A 15,545-nucleotide genomic window follows, 5' to 3' on the forward strand; every position below is an offset into this window, starting at 1 on the left:
CACATCCTGACTGCTACTTCCCACTAACTCTCAAGACCAAATCGCCCACATATCTCTATTTTGATTTACTCTGTGTGTGCTTGTAGGTACAGACAAATAGATTGTGGCACCTATTGTACAGTGGTACCTCGGGTTACATATGCTTCAGGATACAGACTCCGCTAACCCAGAAATAGTACCTCGGGTTAAGAACTTTGCTTCAGGATTAGAACAGAAATCGCGCAGCGGCAGCAGGAGACCCCATTAGCTAAAGCGGTGCTTCAGGTTAAGAACAGTTTCAGGTTAAGAACGGACCTCTGGAACGAATTAAGTATGTAACCAGAGGTACCGCTGTACCTCGAAAGCAATGGATGTAAATTGCCATGACTATTGGCTTCAATAGATTGACGGAGCAATCCGAAAGAGGTCTGATAGGAAGCAAGTCCTGTTGAATTCAATGGGGCCTAATCCCAGGTAAGTAGCATGTGGCTTGCAACCTTAGACGTTCCCTTTAATTGGCAAGGCCAAGACTGAGATTAGAGGGGGGGGGGTGCAATCTTGAATAATAATGAGAGAAGGTGCTGGGGTTTTTTTTTGGGGGGGGTATTTTCTCTGGCGTCTTCAGGCGTCCTCTTTCACCAACCAACCCCTTTCAGTGGGTCTCCCACCTTTCCTCCGAGGCGCGCAGGAGGGCGCCCGTGGCTCGCTCCCCCACCTGCAATATTTTCTGCACCAGCCAACCAGGTACGACAGGCAGGCAGTGAGTGGCCCAAGGCCCCCCAGGAGCCCAACGGCGGGCAGCGCCCCCATGGCACCCTTGTCACCACGGCGAAGCGGGGCAGCGCCCTGCGAAGGATGCGCAAGGCCGCGGCCGCATCTTCTGCGTCGCCTCTCCCCTCCCCAAGCAACTTGGGGGCCTCGGGGGGAAAGGATGGGGTGCTCTGGGTCGGCGGGACCCCCAGCTGTGCTGCTGAGTGGGGGGGGGGCTTGATCCCCGCATATCCGCGGAGCTGGGGGTGGAATCAGGCCGTACATCCGGGGTGGGGGGAGCGGGGAGGGCGCCTGAGCCTGCCCAGCCATCAACATCCTCTCCATCTCCATCTCCTCCTCCTCCTGCATCCCGGCTCTGTTGCCATGCCAACGGCCAGGCGGTGGCTGCCGGCGGCCCGCGCGAGCGTCTGCCCGGGGCTGCAGCAGGAGCCGGAGCCGGAGCGGGCAGCGCCTCTCTGGGAGGCCGGCGGGACGACCCCCGCCCGCCCCTCCGCGCACCAGGTAGGGAGAGGGATGGGTTCCCTTGAGCTCCGGGGGAGGAGGGGGGCGAGGAAGGACTCCACCCGGGGCTGCCTGGGGCCCGGCCCGGCTCTCCCAGCAGCGGTACCGACGGTGCGGGGGGGGGGGCGCGATCTGGGCGAGGGGGGTTCCCGAGGCCAGCAGCTGGGCAAGGCAGGAGAGAAACCCCCCCCCTCAACCCCGGGAGCAAGGGCAGCAAGCTTCTCACAAGGTTGCATGGATGGTGGGGTTTTTTTGCGGGGGGTCCTCTGTTCTGAACAGCGCTCGGCCCTCCCTGAGCGCGCTGGCTGGGGCTGAGGATGGGAGCTGGAGCCCAGGCACGTCTGGAGGGCCACAGGTGCCCCCCCCGCCCCCGTTCTTGGCAGCAGGTGAGGCGCTCTGCTTCTCAGCCAGCCTGCGCGCAATTGCGCGCGTGTGCCCAGAGGCCAGATGCGTCCCGCTCAGCAGCCCAGCCAAGACGGGGGGAGGGGGGGGCTCAGGCCATTGCTGGACGCCCAGCCGGAGGAGGCCGTGGGGCTCAGCAACCTTTCCAAGGGGGTTAGGCGGATTCAGGGAGAAGGAGGAGGAAGACGAGAGGGCTCTCGATGGCGCCTCGCCAGGATGGCTCTGCCTTGTCTCCCCAGCGGAGGCCAGAATACCAGTTGCTGGAAGCCACAGGAGGGGAGAATGTGGCTCTTGCATTGGCATCCATCTAGTTGGCCCCAGTGAGAAGAGGATTGGGGACTAGATGGGCCCCGCTTTGGCCTGATCCTGCAGGCACTTCTTATGCCCCCCCCCCAGACAGCACCCTGGTGCCCAGGCAGGAGCCTGGATGTGACCAAACTAGCGATGGGAAGGCCCAGCAGTAGAGACAAACCGGGGAAATGAATAATATATTTCCACTTCAGAATATGCATACCTTCCCAGAGTTTCTTCAAGGGGAGAAAAGGGACATTTTCCTTCTTATTTAATTATTGCAGTGTATTGACACCCCACATTTTACTCCAAGGAGGTCAAGGTGACGCACAGCTCCCCCCCCCCCGGCCTCCTAGTCTAATCCCCCCAACAACCCTCTGGGGTAGGTTAGGCTGAGGCAGCGACTGGCCCCCAAGGTCACCCCGTGGGCTTCATTTCCGAATGGGAGATTTGAACCCTGATCTTAGTCTGACACTGTAACTATTATTTTTGTTTTTTTAAAGAATATCTTATGCTGCCATTTCCTCCATTTTTTAAAAAAACAATGTTTTGATATAATAATGCTGCAAAATTCCTAGACCTAAGGGTTAATGGTAACCATCTGAGACCTGCCAAGTCTAACAGGGATGCAGGCAGCAGCTGCTTTATACTGTGCAGTCTAGTGTAGTATTGTAGACACAGGCTGGCAGCAGCGTTCCAGGCAGAGGGCATCCCCACGCCTGCCTGGGGATGCCAGGACCACCAGGGGCTGAGCCTGTGCCCTTCTGCGTGCACAGCAACCAGCAAGCTCGTCGTCTTATGCTTTTATAGAACCTCCAAGCCCAGAGACAGTCTACCTGCATCTCACCAGGGGAAAAGGCAGGGAATCTCATCTAGATTCTTAGGCAGGTAGCCGTGTTGGTCTGAATTCCAACTCATTACCAAACTTAAAACCATGGAGAGACCTGGTCTGAACAGAGACATTGGATTCTTATCTCATTATACATGACTAAGCCATTTCTCACCTTCTCACCCCTTGCCCTTTCCTGTAAGACCTATTGCAGTCGTTAAGAGTCGTCAACAGGCTCATCTCAGCTATCTGCCAATCTCCCATTCCCACCACCCTTCTGAGTAATACCCCTCCCCACCTTCTCACTATATAGAAGGATCTGGCAACTTCTGTTTCAGTGTATCTGAAGAAGTGTGCATGCACACGAAAGCTCATACCAAGAACTAACTTAGTTGGTCTTTAAGGTGCTACTGGAAGGAATTTTTTTATTTAGACTCTTAGGGTGAGAGCAGGTTGCTGGACGAGGCAGGGCACTGGCCTGGCCCACCGGGGTTCTGCTAACCTTCTTGTGTTGTGCTCTCTCTGCCCCCCACGCAGCCAGGCTCCCCTCCTCCAAGGCCGCCATGTCCCCTGGCAAGGCCAAAGCGGGGGCCCCCCAGCCACTGGTCTTCGCAGCCCACGAGATGGAGTGCAAGATCTGCTACGAGCGATTTGACGGCCGCGGCCGCCGCCCCAAACTGCTGAGCTGCCGCCACCGCGTCTGCGCCCGCTGCCTGCGCAAGATGGTGGAGGTGGGCGAGCCGCCCGGGACCCTCAGCTGCCCCTTCTGCCGCCAGGAGATGCCCCTGCCGCCGGACAGGGACGTGGGGCGCTTGCAGGACGACGGGCAGGTCCTGGCTTTGCTCAGCTGCCGCGAGAGGGCCCGGAAGCAAGGAGGGGGCGCCAGGGCCGGGGGGGTGGCCCCCTCCCCGGAGGTGCTGCTGTGCCCCAGCGTCCTGGAGCCCTTTGCAGAGGGCGGGCACAGCTCCTCCTCGGACTGCCTGGTCATCACCCTCCTGGAGGTGCCCGAGGACATGGCGGCCCCCGAGGGGGTGGGGGTCCTGGACGTCATGCGCCTCTACCGCCCGCCCAGCCTGGCCTCGCTGCCCTGCTACGGCCCCCTGGGCAAGTGCCAGCCCTGCGCCACGTGGCGCGCCTTCCCGCGCTTCCTGGTGGGCGTCCTCTGCCTGGTCTACTTCAGCTCTCTGCCCTTTGGCATCTACCTCCTGCTGGTGGAGCGTCTCAACCTGGGCATCGTCCTGGTGAGCCTCGTGCCCTCCACCCTCATCCTCTGCGTCTTCTACAGCCTCTGCCAGTGCTTCTGCCACGAGATCTTCGACTTGCCTTCTTGAGTCGGGCAGTGGGGGAGAGGGGGAGATCCGGGGGGCAGGGGCCAACGCCAGCCCCCCCGGAGCCTCCCGCCAGCACCCAAGAGACAATTCGTCCTCCCTGTCCTCCCCAAATCTCGTGCCATTCCAACCGCCCTTCCTGGAAGCAGATTTCAGCAGCATTGCCCTCCTCTCCCTGCAACGGCCTGGTTGTGGTCCGGTCGCCAACCAACCAAGGGCAGTGCCAGCCTCGGAAGAGAGCCCTCCCGTGTTTCAGAGCTGGAAAGGCGATGATGTGCTTCTTCAGACATGGACGATGGACTCTTAGGATGGCAAAGGATTGGCCAAGCGTTCATGAGAACCATGTAGCAACCTGGCTGTCCGAGAAATTTATTTGTCTCCAAAGATATTTGCAAAGGCAAGAATGCCGTAATTTCACACATAGATGATTGTTTGTCAGAGATCTCGGTCCACAAATCATAAGATCTTCAAATCCGATTCCTTCTGACAAAATTAGGAGTTCTCAAGTACAACCACACTGAGGCAGCCCGATGATTTATAGCTGGCAGGTTGTTCAAATTTATTGCCGGGCGCCCTTCAGGAAGGAGCAGGCAGTTCTGTGGAGGAGGAAGAGGAGGGAGGGGCCTTTCAGGCGCTGTTGGCCACACGGCTAAGCAGACCCTCCATGTGCCAGGGCAGCAGGCGCAAGAAGCCCATTGCCTCCCTGCCTCCCCCTTTCAGCTTCCTGAGCACGCTTCGAGGATGCTGAGCTGGGGGGGGTGCCTTTGTCTCTGCTGCTCTTTGGGAAAACAGATTCTGCCCTGTTTAGAGGCTGCCTCATTGGTGGGGACCGTGGGGGGGGACCCCCTTTGCTGTGTCTCTGGTGGAACTGGGAATGGCAGGGGGACAGGATGCGGCCCCCACCCCACTGAGCCAACCGTCTTCTGCTGGACCCTGAATATTTCTTTTATTTTATTTCTTGCCTTTAGGGGCCACGTTTTTCCTCCAAGGGGGTCAAGGGGGCATACATGCCCCCCCATTGTCACTTAATCCCCACAACCACCCTGCGAGGCAGGCCCGGCTGAGAGGAAGTGCGACTGGCCCCCAAGGTCACCCTGTGGGCTTCAGGGCTGGAGTGGAGATTTGAACTCTGGTCTCTACCGGATTCTCATCCGGCACTCGAACCACTGCACCACGTTGGCTCATCACATGTCCTACTGTGGCAGCCTGCCAGCCCCTTGACGTAGAATCCTAGACTTGTATGGTTGGAAGGCACCTAAAAGGTCCACTAGTCCACCCCTTGCACACGGGCAATTTTCCCGGGGGGAGAGCATCCCGCACCCAGTGGGTCCAGGGAGACTGGTGACCTCTTACAAACAGGGCAGGAGGTCATTTCAAAAGCCAGAGACTCTCCCTGCAAGTTCTGCAGGGCTCAAGGGGCAAGCCTGAAGGGGCAAAAGGGTGTCCCACCTAGGAGAGTCAGACCCCTGGCCTTCATCACATCCTCCTCCTCCTGAGTGCTCAGTGCCAAGTCCTGGTCTGCTCCTTTCGTTACACTCACCAAAGGGTTAAAGGAAAAGCTGCTTATTTTGGTTTGCAAGTCCCGGTGCCTGGTGAAAACTGGCAGAACAGCACCTCCTGTTGTCTGTGTTCTCCATTGGTTCAGAAATAAACGAAATAAAACGAAACTTGCCAGTATTGTCATGCCATTCTGCAAATCTATGGCGCAACTGCATGGGGAATATAAGTGTGCAGTTCCGTTTGCTCATCTCAAAAGGGCTGGGAAAGGTTTGGGAAAAGTCTGCCAAAATGATCAAGGGGGTGGAGAGACTCTCCTATGAGGGACGGTGTTTGGGGCTTTAAAAGGCAAGTGAGAGATACACGTTTCTACCGTGATGCCTTGCATGGAGAAAAGTTTTGGGACATAGAAAAGGAAGCGCTTCTTCCCAGAGTTAAATGGGGATTGCCAGGGTAATGGAGGGTGATTTAGGGAGCTGATATCCTGTTGGAGAGTAGGCTTTCAGGGGCCAGCAAACTTTTTCAGCAGGTGGTCAGTCCACTGTCCCTCAGACCATGTGGGGGGTCAGACTATATTTTGGAGAAGAAAAAAATGAACGAATTCCTATGCCCCACAAATAACCCAGAGATGCATTTTAAATAAAAGCACACATTCTACTCATGTAAAAACACACTGATTCCTGGACTGTCCGTGGGCTGGATTTAGAAGACGATTGGGCCGGATCCAGCCCCCGGGCCTTAGTTTGCCTACCCGTGGCTTAGAGGAACCTGGAGCTGCCACAACCTTTTCATCCAGCAGAGGTCATGCAGAGCTAGTTTTATTTCCCCCCACGGATGTTTGCAAATTTTCACTTCCTCCCTCTTGGTTTATCCCCACAAGCTGCTCTGTGTAGGGCACTTTTTAGCACCGACACAAACTGTCAAAACAGATCCCCTCCATCGTCACACCTCAGGACGAAAAAGTGTGCAACTCGTTCCTCTAAATCTGCACCCCTTTCAGAATCTAACCCCACCCCCTTGCCGGAAACCAAGCCTGATGAGGAAAGGTTGAGGGAGCTGGGTGCGTTTAGCCTGTGGGAGACAGAGAAGAGATCTGAGAGGCACCTTCAAATATCTCAAGGTCTGTCCCATGGAAGATGGAGCAGGCTTCGTCCCAAACTAATGGAATCCAAATTGCAACAAAAGAGATTGCAACTGAACATGAGGAATAACTTTCTGACGGTACAAGTTGTTCAGCAGTGAAATGGACTCTCTTGGAAGGTGGTGGCTTCTCCTTTGTTGCAGCTTTGTAAGTAGAGTTTGGCCAGTCATCTCTCAAGGTTTCATTCCTGCATTGCAGGGGTTGGACTAGTTGACCCTTGGGTTCCCCTCTATTTCTATAATTCTAGGATTGTAGACTTCGTTGTAAACAAAATCTGCCCTTATTCCCTTATGGGGGACACAAGAGCTCATATAGAGTCCTTTGTAGGTTCTCCATCGGTAGGAGAAAATAACAGAGGTCAACCAGAGAATATTGAGAAGCAAAGCAGCTAGTAAGCCTGATCTTTATTGATCTGTTGCAACAGGGTGCTCCCCTCAAACGCAGGAAAGGAGGAAGAACCCAGAACAATGGCGCGAAAGGCCTTATATAGACATTTTAAATTGCCTTCCCTAGAGCTCAAGACCACCCCTCCATACATCATACCTACATCACAGAAAAGGTGGTCTACAACAGAAATTTGAATGTTGTTGTTTTTCCTGTCTGCCAGGTTATCTGGTAATGTCTCATCTGATTGCCTTTCCTGGCAGTCTGCCCATTCCTTTGAGATGGTGATTACCCAATTCCTGAGACAATGGGAAGGTTCCCTCACCCCCTCCCTCCTTGCAGAGAAAACATTGGGTCAGTTTGGGAGTCAAAATGGTTTCAGGGTGGTCTTCCTGGGCTGCTCCAGAAATGTGGTCCCCATATCTATGTACGTGCTTGCTTGGTACATTTATGAACATTTATTATATATATATATATATATATATATATATATATATATATGACGACCTTAATTTTTTTCTGTCAACTTGGAAGGCATCCCAGGGGTCATCCAGTTCAATCCCGTGCAATGCAGGACTCACAGCTAAAAAATCCCTGGCATGTGAACACCCAAACTCTGCTTGAAAAACAAAGGAGAGTCGACTATCCCAGCTACTTTCAACTGTATTCGCACGATGTTTTAATTCTTGCAAGCCCCTCTGGGACCTGAGGCTGAAGGACAGGCGAAGAACAAGAACAACAGCAGCTCGTCTCTTCCGCTTCCCCACCAGCCAGACAAGCCTTTTCAGGGCTGGACAAAGGGGTCTCCTCTCACCCCATTTCGATGCCCTGCAGCTCCTCAAAGAGCCCCCCTGCCGGGCTGGGAGCTGGTGGCCAGTTCAGCCACACGCCAGATCTTGGGCTTGGCGGGCAGCTCCTGCGCCTCAGCAGTGGCTGGCAGAGGAGACGCAGGCAAGCCTTGCCACCGCCCGGCCTTCAGCCAAGGGGCCGCTGTTTCTGCCAGAGAGCCACTCTGGGGGAGCTTTGTCCTCGGCAGAGGGGTGCTGGGGGCTGCTCTTTCTGCGCCGGCCTCTCCCTCGCTGTCCTCCTCTTCCTCCTCCGCCTCTCCCTCGGCCTTCGGGGCCCGGGGCGCCCAGCAAGCCCGGTTCTCCTTCTTGAGCCGCCGGCGGGCGTTGGCGAACCAGGTGGAGACCTGCGTCAGGCTCATCCGGCTGACGATGGCCAGCAGCACCTTCTCCCCCTTGCTGGGGTAGGGGTTCTTGGGGTGCTGGCCCAGCCAGGCCTTGAGGGCCGCCGTGCTCTCCCGGGAGGCGGACGCCTTGCCCCGCGAAGGGTCCTCGGGGGTGCCTGGCCGCAGGAGGGGCGAGTAGAGCAAGGGCGCCGGCCACAGCAGGGGGGGTCCGCCAGGCAGCTCGCAGGGGGCAGAGACCTGGAGCACACAAAGGCAAGAGCAGCTGTGAGAAGCAGGACCCCCAAACAACTCGGGGGGTTCCAGGAATTTATGTATAGGTTGGGGGGGGTTGCCCCTCCAGCAGATATCATGCACATGCAGCCCACTACCAAAACCAGCACCATTGCTTTTGTGATTTGTCCCCACAAAACACTTCATCACAGTTTCTTCCTATTTATTCAAAAGGCCTCTGCTGCAAGATACCAAATGTAAGAATTCACTCATCAATGTACCTATGTACTGGGTCACTGGGAAAACTTCAGAAATTCCTATAGACAGGTGAGCTCAGCTACTCAGCAGCCCCTCTGCCTGAGTGATAATCCCTGTCATCCTGATACCTGAGTGCCAGACAGGTAGCCATTCCAGAAATAACAAACCCAGATGAAGACAAAAGGGTGGGATGAACTTGGCTGGGAAACAAGGAAATGTAAATGTCTCTTTTGTCACACTTGATGGGTGTTTGGTGGAGGGCAAGGGGAACCATGGGGCAGGGTCCAGGATGCTCAGATTACTGCCACCAGACCTCCCCTTTTATGATGTAACCGTGATGTATTAGTGATGTAGTTTGGGGGGGGTGTAACATGGGGATTGTAGGGACGAGGGTGGCGCTGTGGGTTAAAGCCTCAGCGCCTAGGGCTTGCCGATCGAAAGGTCGGCAGTTCGAATCCCCGCGGCGGGGTGCGCTCCCGCTGTTCGGTCCCAGCGCCTGCCTACCTAGCAGTTCGAAAGCACCCCCGGGGGCAAGTAGATAAATAGGTACCGCTTACCAGCGGGAAGGTAAACGGCGTTCCGTGTGCGGCTCTGGCTCGCCAGAGCAGCGATGTCACGCTGGCCACGTGACCCGGAAGTGTCCCCGGACAGCGCTGGCCCCCGGCCAATAAATGTGAGATGGGCGCACAAACCCCACAGTCTGTCAAGACTGGCCCGTTCGGGCAGGGGTACCTTTACCTTTACCTAACATGGGGATTAAAAAGGTAAAGGGACCCCTGACCATTAGGTCCAGTCGTGGCCGACTGGGGTTGCGGCGCTTATCTCGCTTTACTGGCCGAGGGAGCCGGTGTACAGCTTCCGGGTCATGTGGCCAGCAGGACTAAGCCGCTTCTGGTGAACCAGAGCAGCGCACGGAAACGCTGTTTACCTTCCCGCCGGAGCGGTACCTATTTATCTACTTGCACTTTGACGTGCTTTCGGACTGCTAGGTTGGCAGGAGCAGGGACTGAGCAACGGGAGCTCACCCCATCGAGGGGTTTCAAACTGCCAACCTTCTGATCAGCAAGCCCAAGGCTCTGTGGTTTAACCCACAGCGCCACCCGCGTCCCACAACATGGGGATTAGCAGCTAATAAAAGTTTGGGGGCTCTCTTGTTCGGGGCTTCCATCTTGTTCCACCTGGTGGCAGGTGGGAGTCCTGTGGCAACAGTCTTCAATAAAGACCAAGCCTCCTGGCTGCTGTTTCGCTCTGGTATTCCTGGCTGCTGTCCTTGTTTTTTGTCCAAGGGAGCCCTCAGATTTCTCTGTTAACAGGGAAATGTTGGCTCCTCCGGTCTGCTCTGGCTCCCTGCATACTCCCCCACATTTCAGGAGGGCAAATTGAGGCACACCTGCACCATCCTGCCACCCCTGTCACTTGCCTGCTCAGCCCCAAGACCACTGCCCACCCAGCCCCTCCCTTACCTGCCTGCCCCCTTCACCTGCTGCCTCCTCTGCCCCCATCTCCGCTGCCTCCTGCCACTGCCACTGCAGCCTCCCAGAGGTGTTTTGGCCCCACCCTTTGATGATTCCCAAAGCGATCCCGGAAGGCTCTCTGGCGCTCGCCAGCACAACCCTGCTGACTCGCGCCAGGGTGCCCGTCTTAAACAGGACATTCTGGGATCCAAGGCGAAGCCAGAATTGGCTTTTGTGATCCGGGATGCCTCGCTTAAAGCAGGACACTTGTCCCTGCTAGAGGAAAGAAGCATGCCTGGATGCAGGCTGAGTCAACGACAGAAGCGTCAAGCCAGAAGCCTGCACGGAAGAAAGAGGCAGAAATTGAAGCGTGCTTGAAATGTGGCCCATGCAATGGAAACCTGCTCCACCCTGAAAGCAAAGGCAGGCAGAGAAAGGTTGCGGCATTTGGGACATTTTAGAGAAAAGGCATGATGGAAATGAATGGACGCTTTCTCTGCCCTCCTGAGTGGGGGTCCATCTGTCCCGGAGGGCATCCCTCTCCCCCTAAAGGATGTGGGGTGCTCTTGGGTCCAGCCTTGCCACTGGGGCTGCAGCTTCCCTCAAGGACCTCGGGGTCCTTTCATCAACTTTGACCACTGCACCAACCCTGGTTCTACCTGCACACAGTTATTTCCGGTTAGTCACACTCTGGCCCCCTCCTGATTGAGTGGGGCGGGCAGAGCTTTGTGGATGGTGCTGCCTCCTTTGCTGAGGTCGAGAGGCGGGCACCGTGCCCCCGAGGGGCTTTGCTTCTTCAGCTCTGCTGCCTCCTCTTGTTTTCTGCTGCTATTTTTAGTCCCATCCCAACGTTTCTCCTGCCTCCCAGAAAAGGCCCCTTCCCTGCCTGGTTGAGAAGCCACCACAAAGACTCCTGCTCTGCAGATATTTTTAAACATCTCCAGACCAGAGAGAGGAGCGTCTGTCATGCAGCCCAGGGCTGGGAGGAGGGGGCTTGAGCTGCCTCGATGCCAGCCTGCCCATTGCACCAGCCTGAGAACGCTTGCCAGCCTGTCTTTCTTGTTGCCACGAGGGTGGCTTGCCTCCTCCTACAGCCCCTCAAATCATAGCTGTCTACTTTTCCCTTTTCTTGCAAGGAATTCTATTCGGAATAAGGGAATTTCCCTTAAAAAAAGGGAAACGTTGACAGCTATGCCTCAAATGGGGGGGGGGGACTTGGCGCAAAGAGAATTAGGACAGAGAACATGAATCCCAGGCAGAGGCAGGACTCAGGAATGGGACACCTGTGCTGCATGCAGAAGGCCTCTCTCCCCATCCCTAAGAGCTCATGAGGAAGATCTCTGGAGGAGCCTGGGGTGGGGAGGAGGTTTGGGACAGACCTCTTGGTCTCTGGAGGGGGTGATGGCACAAGTGTGGGAGGGTCAGTCTGGATGATGCCCTGACTCCCTTCCAGCTCTCGGGACCCTGTGTGTGTGTGGGGGGGGGGTAAAGGGCATGAGAGCAAGCTTCCCCAACTGCTGCCTTTGCCTAGGTAGTGGATTTGGCTGACCAGTTAGGCATTGCAATGAGTATAAGCAAAGAAGCTGCTCTGTGCCATCGGGCAAACGGCCATTGGGCCTCCCTCCCCCCCCCCCGGCTGCTAGGAAGAAGCCGGCTGGCAGCTGGAGACACAGAGACATCTCCAAATATCTGAAGTGCTGCTGTTCCATGGAAGACAGAGAACGCTTGATTTTTTTTCTGCTGAGGACCAGGAACAACAGATTCAAATGACATGAAAGAGCCATTAGACAGAGGAGCGGTCTCCCTTGGAAGGTGGTGGACCAGGGGTCAGGGGGCTGGACTATATTTTTGGGGGGGATGAAGGAATTCTTATACACCCAAAATAACCCAGAGATGCATTTTAAATAGAAGGACACATTCTACTCATGTGAAAACACGCTGATTCCCAGAACATCTGCAGGCCAGATTGAGAAGGTGATTGGGCTGGATCTGGCCCCCGGGCCTTAGTTTGCCTTCCCATGTGGTGAACTCTTTCTTTGGAGGCTTCTAAGAAGAGGTCAGATGTCCATCCGTCTTGGATGCTTCAGTTGTGATTCCTGCATTTCAGGGGGTTGGACTAGATGACCCTGGGTGTCCCTTCCAACTCTACCGTTCTATGATTCTATGAAGGGAACTCGCGAGGGTGTCTCCAGCAAGCCAGTCTGACCCCACCCTTGCCCCCAACCCACCTGGGATCTGGTGCCAGTGGCTGCCTGGCCTTTGTTTGACACCCTGCCCCCCAACGGCTGGCCCCATTGCTCACCCCCCGGCCTGCTCTGCCCGCCTGCTACCTTCTCCCCTGAGTAATATTCTCCCCAGAAGTTCCTTCTCCTCACGCTTGGCATCCCCCAGCCTCAGGTCAGCAGCTCCAATGAGCTCCCACCTCAGAACTGACGGAGAAACTGAACGCAGAGATTTGCCAGGTAGGAACACAGAGACACGGGATGCTGGCTTACATGGGTGTAGCCGGGAGTTTTGTCAGGGGTTGCAGAACCTCAGTTAGCTATGCATTTTTATTGATTTAGGGAGGGCAGCTGTCCCTCCCTGCCCCCCCCGGCTACGCCCATGCTGCTTTACACTGAGACATTGGTCCAGCTTTCCCAGTATTGTCGGCACTGGCTGGCAGCAGCTGTTTAGTTTTTCAGGCAGAGGGGCCTCCCAGCCCTGCTAGGAGATGCTGTTGGGATTCGAACGCAGGACTCTTTGCCTGCAAGGCAGATGCTCCACCTTCAGAAGCTGCAGCCCTCGCCCAAACTTCTATTCTGAGGCCATCGATGCCTGAAAACCTTCATGAGCCTTGCATCTATTTCAGAAGGGCCCAAAGAAAGGAGTCCAGAATGGACACACGGAAACCAAAAAAGTCAGACTGACACATTCTGAAAGAACAAAAGAAGTCTGGTGGGCAGTTAATCTGCGGGACTCCCTGCTGTTTGGTTGCTGGCGCTGTTAAAGGAGGAGGAGAAAGGCAAGTGAATTCTTTTATGATTCCAGCAAGGGTGTCACTAGCCTGAGGGCTGCTGGAAGCAGCAAAGCGCAGAGGACCTGAGTGGTCCTGGAAGCTTTTCAGCACCAGAAGTTCCACCTTCTCCCATGTGACTGAGAGAGGGAGAGGGAGAGAAGAATCTCGCCTGCAGAAGGTGTTTGGCCCAGCCAGTCCCACCCATCTTTCAAGCCCCCAGGGGCTCACCTGGGCCCACCCCCTTGCTCACCCCAATGCAACACAGAACGCCCCCCCCTCCATGCCACTCCTAGTGCCTGGAGTCACTTACCGGCTGGGCGAAGAGCCCCAGGGGCGGTGGCTGCAGCAGGCTGTAGCAAGGGAGAGCAGGGTAGGCGCAGGGCAGAGGGGGCAGCAGAGGGGGCAGGGGGGCAGGCGGGGCCCCTAGGGGACACCAAAAGCCCTCCGCATCCCCACTGCCCGCAGGCGTCTCTTGGGAGGGTGCTGAGGCCATGCTGTGCAAGAGTGGCTCTGGGGCGGGAGAGGCTGCGCTTGGGGGATTTATAGGGGCAGAGGGGTGAAGGGCAGTTGATTAGGGGCATTAGCCGACAGCGGGCACAGCTTACTTTAAAGGGGCAGCGCCAGGATGCTGCAGTTGGAGGAGCCCAGCCTTGTGCCAGAAGCTGGATTCTCACTCGCCGGAGCGGCTGCCTTTGGCACACGTCCTGGAGGGGTTTGAGGACCCCCATCGCAGCCCCCTCCCTGAGCTCATGCCTGGTTACAGCAGAGTAGGACTGGGGTGGGGGCTGCTCTCTTTCCCCACAACAAAGCACTAGGAAATGATTAGATGGGCACAGGATATTGGCTGCCCAATAATGATGACCAAATGGGAAAATCTTTGGAGAACAAATATGAAATGTATGGCGTGTCAAGGAAAATATGTTAAAGATCAGCACGGATGGTACCTCACCCCTTCAAGACTATCTAAGATGTACAAAAAATTAGGTACTAGGAAACCTCTGGGTGCTCCAGGCCTGGAGAGGTGGACAAAGAACCTCGTTTGGACTGTGGTTCCCCTTCTAAGTCTTGGCTAAAGAGCATGCGCAGAGTGCTACTCCCTCGTTGGTGGAACAGCTGCATTGGGGCCCCAGCTGAGTCGCATGGTGGTCATGGGGGCGATTCACTTCCAGGCCAATGAGATGTAGTTTCGAAGGAGGTTTGGGCAGGTCAGTCTGCATGATGCCCCGAGTCCCTTCCAGTCCTTGGGGTCCTGGACGCAGGGAGGGTTAGAATCTAATGGAGGATTCTATCGTTAAGCTCGTCAGACAATTTTATTTTGGTAAGACAATGTCCTTGGCTGGCCACTTAAGTGTCCTCATCCGCATCCCAAAAGAATGAGCCAGGTTGCAGGAGCCGCAACTAAGGGATGGGACCCTCCAGGCTAACAGGGGGGCCTTTCCTCCACCACGCCTCCCACCTAGCTGCCAGGTAGGAGAACAAGACTCTGAGAGTTGTGCAAGAGCTGAGCTGGAGACCCAGAGACCTGCTTGCTCTGTGCTGGATCCAAAGCTGAGACTACGCAGGATGAGACCCTCCCTGCCCGCAGACTGTCTGGCCAGAGTGGTGCATGCTCTACGTGGGGCTACCTTTGAAGGTGACTCGGAAACTACAACTAATCCAGAATCCGGCAGCCAGACTGGTGACTGGGAGTGGCCGCTGGGACCATATAACACCGGTCTTGAAAGACCTGCATTGGCTCCCAGTACGTTTCCGAGCACAATTCAAAGTGTTGGTGCTGACCTTTAAAGCCCTAAACGGCCTCAAAGGTCCAGTATACCTGAAGGAGCGTCTCCAGCCCCATCGTTCAGCCCGGACACTGAGGTCCAGCTCCGAGGGCCTTCTGGCTGTTCCCTCACTGCGAGAAGCCAAGTTACAGGGAACCAGGCAGAGGGCCTTCTCGGTAGTGGCGCCTGCCCTGTGGTACTCCCTCCCATCAGATGTCAAAGCGATAAACAACTACCTGAACATTTAGAAGACATCTTAAGGCAGCCCTGTTCAGGGAAGTTTTAAATGTGTGACATCTTAGTGTATTTTTGGTCTTTGTGGAAGCCGCCTAGAGTGGCTGGGGAGACCCAGCCAGATGGGCAGGGCACAAATAGTAAAGAATAATAATAATAATTGAAAAGCAAGATCTCCTAGAAGGATGTTGATGCTGTGACCCCTCCATCCTACGCTCAGTCTGTATCTATGTGTAAGTAAAACCATCTGTAAGTATATCCCAAAGACACCAGTCTCTGCTGACGTTCATTTTGAGGAAACCAAATCCTGGAT

General features: G+C 55.6%; 1 pseudogene across 2 annotated transcripts; it reads left to right on the plus strand.

The window, feature by feature from the left end:
- The first annotated feature begins 333 nt into the window (after positions 1-333).
- LOC309535472 (E3 ubiquitin-protein ligase RNF182 pseudogene) lies at positions 334-5,506 on the plus strand (annotated as a pseudogene). Of its 2 annotated transcripts, none has more exons than XR_014224724.1 (2): positions 334-453; positions 3,311-5,506. The product of XR_014224724.1 is annotated as an E3 ubiquitin-protein ligase RNF182 pseudogene (transcript). The 2 variants fall into 2 exon arrangements; XR_014224726.1 differs by lacking the exon at positions 334-453 and adding an exon at positions 1,135-1,251.
- The last annotated feature ends 10,039 nt before the right edge of the window (positions 5,507-15,545 follow it).

This window comes from Podarcis vaucheri, assembly GCF_965113315.1.
Source record: "Podarcis vaucheri genome assembly, chromosome: 6".
Classification (NCBI taxonomy): domain Eukaryota; kingdom Metazoa; phylum Chordata; class Lepidosauria; order Squamata; family Lacertidae; genus Podarcis; species Podarcis vaucheri.